Here is an 11,344-nt window from a genome sequence, read left to right as displayed (position 1 = left end):
TCATCTGATTCAGCTTGGAGGTCAGCAAGGTTATCTCACCATTTAGATCCTCTATGGCCGTCAGATGCTTCAGTCTCTCATCTTCCAGCTCCTTGATGAGTTTCTTTTGCTTTTCTCCTTGTACACGTACTTCTGCACTAGTGACACACAACTTCTTATAAGCTGCAGCAAGTTCATCAAAGGTCAGTTCATCTGCACTTGAGTCATCATCAGTGGCACAAACACTAGTTAGTGCAGTGACGTGTTTAGCAGATTCTCCTTCAGATTCACTTTCAGAATCTCCTTCAGACCATGTGATAGCTAGCCCCTTATTTTGGATTTTGAGGTAAGTAGGGCATTCAGCTCTGACGTGTCCATACTGTAGCACCTCAAATTTGCACCTATCATTGTACATACATTATCATATTAGGTCATAGCATATCATGGTCCACTGCATAGCATTGCATTGTCCCAGTTGCCTCAAGTGCAAGCCAAGCAAGAAATCAGGTCAAACTGATCAGGAGGTCAGTCAACCAAGCAAGCAAGGGTGTTTCTCAAGGAGCCAAGGCCCTAGGGTTTGTCCAACAAGTTCACATGACTTGGGGGTCCATTTGAAGTGTTTAAGTCAAGGGTTGGATGTTCAGAAGCCATCAGTTCATGCACAGTCAGTCAGAAACCCTAGAAAGTCAAAGTTGGTCAACTGTGGTTGATTTTGTGGTTTTGATGGATGGATTTGGTTTGAGAGGGCTTATTCATGTCCCAATAGGCCTCATATATCATGGAAATCAACATCATTGAAGAATTTGAAGCCAAACAGAAAATTTCCAAAAATAGAAACTGGACCTGTAATTTTAACTGCCAAAAATGGAAACTTCTTGATCCTCAACTTGCATCATGATAAAAGCTTCAAATGAATTTTTACCCAACATGAAAGTTGAAGATCTTGTTCTCCCATTTCCAAAAAGTCCAAGAACTCTCAATTCCCATGCATGGTTGTCAAGATATGATCAAATCATTTTCACAAAATCTTGAACTTCAAAAGGCCATATCTCTCAAACCATTTGGCCAATTTTGGTGAGGTTTTTTCCTACAAGCCACATTTTACCTCCTCTTTCCAAAAATATAAATTTCATGTGCTAAAACATTGCCAATCAAAATGGCATTTTTGAACCTAGCATGTTTGAATTTCAAGTGAGGTGCATTTTTGACTTTTTGAATTAAGCATTTTCTATCACATTGGCCATTTGGAATTGTTTTAGGACCTCATTTCTGACTTGTGCAAAGCCCAAACTCGGGCAGAACATACTCCCATATGCATTTTTGTTCAAAATTGGCAAATTAGCAATTTGTTTCAATTAAGCAAAACTTGATTAGCACATCCTTATCCAATGTTAAACAGACCATATAAGACTCATTTTCTGTCAAATGGTAAACCCTAGCAGCCATCTAAACACAGAAAACTCTCATTCTCTCTCAATTTCGATTTTGACGTTTTGCAATTTCTGCTCAAAACCTCCAAACAACTCGAACAATCCTTCATTGTTCCATCATCTAACCACCATTGAGAGTTGTTTCTAAGCATAAAATACCAACTGGAATAGCATTTCAAGTTCTGTTTCTCCATGAATCCAACAATGGTGATTTTCGATTTTGGTGTTTCCAAGAGTTGCTGAGCTTCAAGCCACCCTCCAGCCATCATTTCAAACCAAGAGCTTCATCTGTTTCGAGCTGCATCACCAAGATAACCACTGCTCCACTCCTTTCTTCAAAATCAAGTAAGGTTTCGACCACCTTCTTTCTCTAATCCATGCTATGCTTATGATAGTTTACTCTTTGCTGATTCTAATGAACTATGGATTGCTTGAAATGGTTGTGTCATGCATGAGAAATCTGGATTTTCATTTGTATGCTCAAACTTGTTTTTAGTCGATTTGCTTTGATGATGATGATTTAATGAAAACCATGGCTAGATTATGACTGTGCTTGCTTCATTGGTTCGATTGGTATGCATATCCATGATTTCTGGGTGATTTGATTCTGCATGTTAAGTGTTGAAGATGAAGCTTACAGTAGTGAAACCCTAGGATTTGCCCAGAAAATTCACATGAAACATGTTTGTTTGTGGCTGTTTAATGTTATATGAATGTCTTTGTTCCATTGCCATGTTGTTCATGAAGCCCTGGTTGAATTCATTTTATAATGATATGATGAACAAGATGAACATACGCTGTTGCTGTTCCAAAACCCTAATCACCTGCCCAAAACATGAACTTGTGAATGGATTGGCTGTTGTTGTTTGACTTTTCTGCTTGAATTACTGTTCCATTGGTGACAACCAATGAGAACATTTCATTTACCATGCCCTGTACGCACCGTTTTGATTAATGAGGGTGTTATTACCAGAATGCCACTCGGTCAACCTTGTTGACTTAGTAAACCATGTTCTTTTGCTCATTTTGTTTCAATTGATTACTCAACTTACAAAATTCATAACTCGTGCATTTCAAATCCAAAAATCATGAATTTTTTTGCATCATGTTCATGAGAATGTCTACTTTTTTATCATGATTCTTAATGATTTTTTGGATGGCTGGATTTTTAATGGCATTAGGGTTCTTGACATGTATGCATATTTCATACCTTTTTCCAAAATCATTGTGAAATTGTGATGATACATCCATTTGATCTGAAATTTTTTGTGCATAACCTACACTCATCCATGTTTATTTTGATGTAAAGATCATGATTTTATCTTATGTGGTTTGAGAGTTGTGATTTTTTGAAGTAGGGTGTGACAATTTGTGTCACACCAATGTTATGCAATTTCATGATTTTTGTTGGCATGCTTCCTGACCTCCAATTAATGTGAAATTTTGCATGAACCTTCTCTTATATGTCTAGTTGACTTGTAAATTTTCTTGGATTTAATTATGCCATTTCCTAATTGTTTGAGATTTTTCTTCCCTGCCTAGTCAAATGTTGACTTTGTGTGACACATCTTGCCATTCCATTTGGGAAATTCTCATACCTTATTGGATGATCATGAAATTTCACATGTGCATACTAGACATCTTAAGCTTTGCATTGGTGTTAATCCCATTCATTTCTCATCTGTTTTCATTTAGTTATGATTTTTTGAAGTTGATACATGTTTGTTTGACTTCTTTGTGCTTGTTTGAATTGGTTTTGACTTTCTGATTTTAATTGACCATCTTCCCATGATCTAATTGAGCTGAAATTTCATATGCATGTCATGTTATGGATTTTGTTTGAGCATGAATTATTTGATGATTTTTGGAATTGATTATGTTTGGTTTTGAGCTAAGTCTTGCTGTTGACTTCATTGAGCATGTTCAAATTTGCTTTGACTTTATGATTTTCATTGACTGCCTTCCACTTGTCCAAATAAGATGAAATTTGACATGCTTACCATGCTAGGTGTTAGGACTGATCATGATTTATTTGGGGATTTTTGGAAATGTTTGAGTTGACTTTTGATGCAAGTCATTCTGTTGACTTCTATGTGCACCAATTTGCCATGCTTTGCCTTCTTTTGTTTGTGAAATGATGATGATGCATGATATAAACTTAAGACCAATTGAGTTTGTTTCTTAAATGTTTGAACTTGATTTTGTTTGACTTTCATTTGCTGTTTTGACTTTTTCATTCTCTTTTGACCCTAGGCTTGTCCTAGTGGTCCTGTTACTCACTGATTGAGCTTATGTTTTCAGGTTGAACACCGAATGACCAATGAGATCAACTTCTTTTGATTGAACTTGCTTAAATATCATTGTCTAACCTCTTGGTTTTGTAGGTGGCTTGACTCATATGATTTGAGTCCTGTGCTTTGCACATCTGATTACCTGATTTGTCTGTTGTTTCTCAATTCCTTTTGCTTTAGCTGTTGAAATGTGTACTGATTAGTTTGACTATTTCAGGTACCATTAGTTGCTTAAGTTCTTTGAACTTGCTTTGCTTTGCTATTTAGCAACTTGCTTGAGGTATAATTCCTTTTCTTCATGTAGTCTGGAAGACCTGGCCTGTTACTTGGCCAGGCAACTGTCTGAAGTCCTCCTTAAGAGGCAATGTTCGTGTATGTTTAAATTGTCCTTGTACAGAGTCAAAGACCTCCTAAGTGAAGAGGCAATTGGCAGAACCAAGGGATAAGCAACCTATCCCCTGCTATTCAGTGTGTCTTCTGTTTTGCTCACACCACTGTGTTGATGCATTACAGATAAAAACCCAAGATCTTGTGCAATTGCACAGTTGAGTCAGTTTCGAATGTGTAGAAGGGTTCCCACCTTCTGAACCCACACATTCTTGTCTTAAGCTCTCCCAGGCCAGGGATAGAAGCTGTGAGGTCTCATCTTCACTCACCTTTCATCTGCTTCACCTTAGCCCCTCAATGGCAAGGTTAAGAGCACCACTCACCCCATTCCAGAGGTTTGTTTGTTGAGGTTGATATGACCCCTCGACTAAAACCTAACCCATGCTTGAGCCCCCTTGTTGGTGTGTTTATTTTATGCTGGATGTGCTTGTGTATGCTTGTGTGGTGTGTTTGTATCCCCTAGGTTGTTAGACTCCGCGTAGTCTCGTTTGCATGTCAATTAAGGTAGCACGGTTCCTTCGTATAGAACTTCCTTTCTTGCTTGAGCCTTTTTAAAACACAAACAAACATCATCCCCTCTTAAGGATACGTTAACTCCTTCTACTACAGATGAGTAAGTCTCCAAAGGTCGAGCATCAGGTAGATTGTGTAGTGACGTTGTCCCCTTAAAAAACACAAACCAACAGTAATAGTTTAGCCGAACTACGGCAACTCTGATTCTCATGTCCAGATGAGATACGTAGGCACGAGATGCGATGTCTTGTCGAGTTTGACTAACCACTAACACTAATTCTTTTCTCTCGCCCGCGTTGCGATTGAGACCTCCCCTTTCTCTTGCCCTAGTTGCAATCGAGACCCTTGCTTCCTGTGCAAGTTAGGTTAGGTGTGGCTTGCTTCCTGTGCAAGTCATGTCTAGGATAGGTTGGCCCTTGTGCCATTTAGCTAGAAACCTTAACTTAGGGTTGACTTTGCATGACAACATCTAGGCTCGAGTCGTAGTCTCCCTAGTGTTGTGTCTCCCTCTGTTATCTGGTTAGGCTAGTCCTTTTCCCTGCGTAGGGGAACTACATCGCCCTGATCTTCATACCAGATGAAGTATGTAGGCAAGAGATTGAGCTGATCTCTCCGGGCGCCTTTTCTTTTCTTTTGTGTGTGTTGTTTGAAAGTTATAGGCTCGAGTCCCCGACTCCCTATCAACTTGTTGTGTTGTTGTGTGCTTGGAAGCCGATGTAAGTCCATCGAGTGGCATTTGGGTTCCAGTGTGTGTGTGTTTAGGTTCGGATGCTGATGTAAGCCCAGTGATTGGCATTCAGGCTCCACGTTTGCCTTTGCCTGTGTTTGTCTGTGTGCGTGTCAGCCGAGCTACGAATGCTCTGATTCTTCTCTCGTCCGAGAAGATACGTATGCATAGGATGCGACATCCTAGCGAGCATGTGTCGTTTCCCCAGTCCGAACTACTTCGACTCTGATGTCTATGCCTGATAGACTAAGTAGGCCCAGGATGCGATATCTTGCCGAGTCAGTTTCAGTCAGTTTCTTTTGTCTCTTTCAGCCAGTGTGTGTGAGTTTGAGCAGTGTTTAGCAACCATTTATCCTTCCTTTTGTGCGTGGATCCCGTAGAGTACTACAGATGCGTAGGGGTGCTAATACCTTCCCTTCGCATAACCGACTCCCGAACCCATTCTCTTTGGTCGCGAGACCATGTTCTTTCCTAGGTTTACTCTGAGCGTTTCCTTTCCCTCTTTTGGGATAAATAACGCACGGTGGCGGCTCTGTTGTTTCTTTCTTTTCCCGCCGGTTTTTTCGCGTAATGCGGCAGCTGGCGACTCTGCTGGGGACTATAGAGAAGTTGACCTATGCTGGTCCATCTTCCCTGAGCGAGTCTCTCCTAGCGCTCTCTAGGATTAGGGTTTTGGTTGCTTTGTGCTGTGTGTATTTATTGCTTTCATTAGTTGTTCATTTCATTTATTGATTGCATTGATTGTGTGCATTAATGTTTGCATTCATATTCATTATTCATTACTGCCTGGCTGGTTGTCTGTTTTTCTGTGTGGGGTGGGTGTCAGTTGAGGTAAAAGGTCCAATACCCAGACCATGAGTGAAATCTAGGAAACCTAGGAATAGAGTGATTCATGGGAAGCGGGTGGTATGGCGCCACTTAGCGGAACATTGATATCACGAGCAGTTCAGACCCTGGTGGGGTATCGTCGTTACATACTTCGGGTGTGTATATGATGGTATTCTGCGAAAGGTTATTTATGTTGCGTTTCTCTCAGCCTTTACCCTGGCCTAGACTACACCCGTGAGTGGGGAAGGGTTGATCATTACAGGTACCGTTGGTAACTTGGTTCTGTTGGTGACTCTAGTTCAGACAACAGTGTGTTCAGTTGACCTTAAGTTGGATTTGGGTTCTGATTTTTGACTGAAGCTTCGACCTAGTGATCAGAGTTTGCACAACCAGCCAGTCCAGTCTGCATCATTTGCATCATAGCATATTTATTTTTTTCAAAAGAAACGCAGTAAAAAAAAATCAAAAAAATCAATCAAAAAAAAAAAAGAGAAAAAAAAACTAATCTCTGCATGCATATCATTTCTCAGGTACATTCCAGAGCTTGTCTACTGATAGAGATGGCAACAGTCTCAGAGCCGAAGCGGAAGACCTGTTCCTACAGTTTCCATCGTGAGCCGTTGACTTCACTGATTGAGTTGGGTAGCTTTGTGACAGATGATCGTCTGAAGAGTTTCGTTGGACAGTATGGAGATATCTTGACAGTGCTGAAGACAGTAGTGGATCCGGTGCCTCTGCAGACACTACTACAGTTCTATGATCCAGAGCTCAGATGCTTCACATTTCAAGATTATCAGCTAGCACCTACTCTCGAGGAGTACTCTATTCTGATGAACGTCCCGGTTCAGCATCAGACTCCCTTCTTGGACGTCCCAAAGGAGGTTGACTTCAGATTGATTGCCAGAGCTCTACGAATGAGTGTCAAGGAAGTTGGTGAGAATTGGAAGCCCTGTGGGGAAGTAGTGGGTCTGCCATTGAAATTTCTGTTGAGAGTAGCCAGAGATGAAGCAGAAAAGGGAAATTGGGAAGTTTTTCACGCGCAGCTTGCCGCCTTGATATATGGAATCATCCTATTTCCCAGTATGCCAAATTTTGTTGACCATGCTGCCATCAGCATTTTTATCAGAGGGAATCCAGTCCCAACCCTTCTAGCTGATACTTACTATGCCATCCACAGTAGGCATGGTAAGGGTGGAGCCATCAGGTGCTGCTTACCTCTCCTGTTCAGATGGTTTATGTCGCTGCTGCCTGTCAGTGGACCATTTGTGGATACCAAGAGCACTCTTAAGTGGACTCAGAGGGTCATGTCGCTCACCTCCTACGACATCAGATGGCAGTCATACCGGATGGATGTGAAGGATGTTATCATGAGTTGTGGTGAATTCCGGAATGTGCCACTCGTGGGGACCAAGGGTTGCATCAATTACAACCCAGTTCTTTCTCTTCGCCAGCTAGGGTTTGTCATGAGTAGAAGGCCACTTAAAGCTGAGATAGTTGAGAGTGTGTATTTTGAGAAGCATACTGACCCTGTTAGATTAGAGCAGATTGGGAGAGCCTGGAAATTTGTTGAAGCGAAGGATGGATCCGTCTTAGGGAAGAAGTTTGCCATTGCAATGCCCGATTACACCGATTGGGTAAAGAAGAGAGTGGAAACTTTGCTGCTACCCTATGGTAGGATGGAGCCGTTGCAGGAGCAACCACCTTTGGTTCTTGCTGATAGTGTGCCTGCTGAGCACTATAAGCAAGCCTTGATGGAGAGTCGTTGTCTGAGAGAGAAGGAGCAGGACACCCAGATGGAGCTGTACAAAGCTAAGGCTGATAGACTGCACTTGGCCCATCAACTCAGGGAAGTGCAAGGAGAGGATGCTAGTAGAGCAAGGAACAAGAAGAGATCATATGATGAGATGGAATCCATGTTAGATGCAGAGCATAGGGAGTGCTTGAGGCTACAGAGAGCAGAAGTCAATTATCAGAAGAAGATCAGAGACCTAGAGAAGCAACTCAAAGACAATGACGCTCAGTTGAAGAAAGAGATGGAGTGGAGACAGAAATCAGAGGATTATCTTGGAGGAGAAGTCTTGGAGCTTAGAAGACAACTGAAAGAGAAGATTACCCCTCTACCAGAATGTTCAGAATGCTCACTGTTGATAGACCAGTGCCATTACCTGAAGACTCTCATTCCGGAAGACCGTCTGTCTTAGATTGTATTTTTGTTTGTATTTATGGAGAATCACCTCCAGGCTTGTTGGATGGGATTCATTTGCTTGTACTCCGTCTTTGGATCTTTTTTGTTGAGAATCACCTCCAGGCTTGTTGGATGGGATTCTTTTCTTTGTACTCTGTTTATCTGAATATTCTGTTGACTTGGTTGTATTGACCTTTTTACCCTTATGTATAGATAAGGTTGTCAGTATTTCCCTGTTGTTCTCATATTTTCCTTGTATCCTGTTGTTCTCTTGTTGCTGCAGGTTGCCATCTTTTGAGGATGGGTCAGGCTCTTTGAATGCCTGAGAAATGAGCATATCATGTGCATCATGCATATCATTAAAACATCATACTCATATCATTTGCATAACAGGTGTTCTTGTGCCGTCTTCTCACTTTGATTCTTGTGTCCAGGCAGGATAGCTGATCAAAGACCACACCGCTACACAACGAGGCTCAACCATCAACGCAACATGGATCAAGTACAAGCTAAGTTGGCAGAGATGAGGGCTAACATGGCCCAGTTCATGCACATGATGCAAGGGGTTGCACAAGGCCAAGAAGAGCTCCGAGCACTGGTTCAGAGACAAGAAGCTACATTGCCACCGCCCAACCAGCCTCTGCAAGAAGGAAATCCAGTTCCTGACACTCCTGCTGCTGCTATTCCCGTCAACAACTATGCTGTAGGTGAAGAGTTGAGGGGTATCCGAGTTGACGGTCAACCGATTGCTCCAGATGCTGCTAGTGCCAGAGTCATTCATGTTCCAGCCCGTAACAGAATTCCGATTGTTGACAGACAAGAGGATTTGTTCACTATGCTCAGCGAAGACGACGACATTTTGGGCAGAAATGATGCGAGAGATCGCAAAGTCGAGGCCCTTGCTGAGAAGATCAGGGCAATAGAATGTCAAAACTCTCTCGGTTTTGATGTTACAAATATGGGATTAGTTGAAGGACTGAGAATCCCGCACAAATTCAAGGCGCCGTCATTTGATAAATACAACGGTACCTCCTGCCCTCGCACCCACGTGCAGGCATACTACAGAAAGATATCCGCATACACTGATGATGAGAAGATGTGGATGTATTTCTTCCAAGACAGCCTATCTGGGGCATCTTTGGATTGGTATATGGAGTTGAAGCGGGATTCGATTAGATGCTGGAGAGATCTGGGAGAAGCGTTCCTCAGACAGTATAAGCATAACATGGACATGGCTCCGACCAGGACTCAGCTGCAGAGTCTTTGTCAGAAGAATAATGAAAGCTTTAAGGAGTACGCCCAGAGATGGCGTGAACTAGCTGCGAGAGTTCAACCCCCTATGCTAGAAAGGGAGTTGACTGACATGTTCATTAGTACTCTGCAAGGTGTATATATGGACCGGATGGGAAGCTGCCCATTCGGAAGTTTTTCTGACGTCGTCATCTGTGGCGAGAGAACAGAAAGTTTAATCAAAGCTGGGAGGATTCATGACACAGGTTCTTCGTCGTCCTCGAAGAAACCCTTCTCTGGGGCACCTCGTCGTAGAGAAGGAGAGACCAATGCTGTACAACACAGAGGGGGTGTGTACAGAGCCAATGCAAATAGAGAACAGTATCGTCCGGTTGCTGCAGTGACTATTCCTGCACCTCAACCTCGTCCACAACAACAACAAAGAGTTCAACAACAACCGCAACAACAGCAACAACAACAGCAACGTCCTTATCAGCAAAGGCAGAGGCTGCAGACTGATAGAAGATTTGATCCGCTGCCAATGACGTACGCCGAATTGTTACCCGAACTACTCCGGTTAGGGTTTGTTGAGCTGCGTACAGTGGCTCCTCCAACGGTTTTACCTCCTGGATATGATGCAAATGTCCGATGTGACTTTCATTCTGGGGCACCAGGCCACCATACAGAAAGATGCCGATCTCTGCAACATAAAGTTCAAGACTTGATTGATGCTAAAGCAATCAATTTCGCTCCAGTGCCAAACGTGGTGAACAATCCTATGCCTCAGCATGGTGGGCATAGGGTTAACAATGTTGAAGAAGGAGAGGTTGAAGATTTGATTGACAGTGTGGAAGATGTTCAGACTTCTTTGTTGGTATTCAAGGGCCGTCTGCTGAAAGGAGGTGTTGACCCAGGTTGTAAAGAAGACTGTGTGGGTTGTTCAGAAGCTACCAATGGTTGCGACCAACTGAAGGCTGGTATTCAGAATTTAATTGATGAAGGCTGTCTCCAGTTCAGCCGGGCCGTTAAAGGTAATGGGTCAGTGTCTACTGTTACCATTTATTTCAATCCGTCTGAAGGACGAGGACGAGGGACTGTCAGTACCTCAGCAACAAACAATACTCCGGTTACCATTCCAGCTCCGGTAACCATCCGTGCACCAACTACTATTGTCGCGCCTGGCAGAAGGCAAGTTGAAAATAGTAGGGCTGTTCCATGGAGGTACGACAACGCCTATCGCAATGATAGAAGGGCTGGTAATCAGGCAAGGCCAGTGGTACAAGCGCCAGTTACGATCAGTGCTCCGGTGAGAACTCCTGCTGTTGCAAGTCCTGTGGTAGACAATGTTGGAGGACCAGGAGGTTTCACCAGGAGTGGACGACTGTTTGCTCCTCAGCCTTTGAGAGATGCTAATGCTGAGGCATCCGCAAGGGCTAAGGGTAAACAAGCTGTGGTTGACGAGGAACCGGCTCAGAAGGAGGCCGAGGGTTCTTTTGAAAGGGATGTGGAGGAGTTTATGAAGATCATTAAGAAGAGTGACTACAAAATTGTGGATCAGCTCGACCAAACTCCGTCCAAAATTTCAATACTCTCTTTGCTGATGTGCTCTGAGGCACACCGGGACGCATTGTTGAAAATGTTGAACATGGCGTACGTCCCGCAAGAGATATCCGTCAACCAGTTGGAGGGTGTACTAGCCAACGTGAGTACCAGGCACGGTGTAGGTTTCACTGACCTAGACCTAACGCCTGAGGGTCGCAATCATAACAAAGCC

Source organism: Lathyrus oleraceus, chromosome 3 (assembly GCF_024323335.1).
Source record: "Lathyrus oleraceus cultivar Zhongwan6 chromosome 3, CAAS_Psat_ZW6_1.0, whole genome shotgun sequence".
NCBI lineage: Eukaryota > Viridiplantae > Streptophyta > Magnoliopsida > Fabales > Fabaceae > Lathyrus > Lathyrus oleraceus.
Note: the sequence above shows the minus strand (reverse complement) of the source record.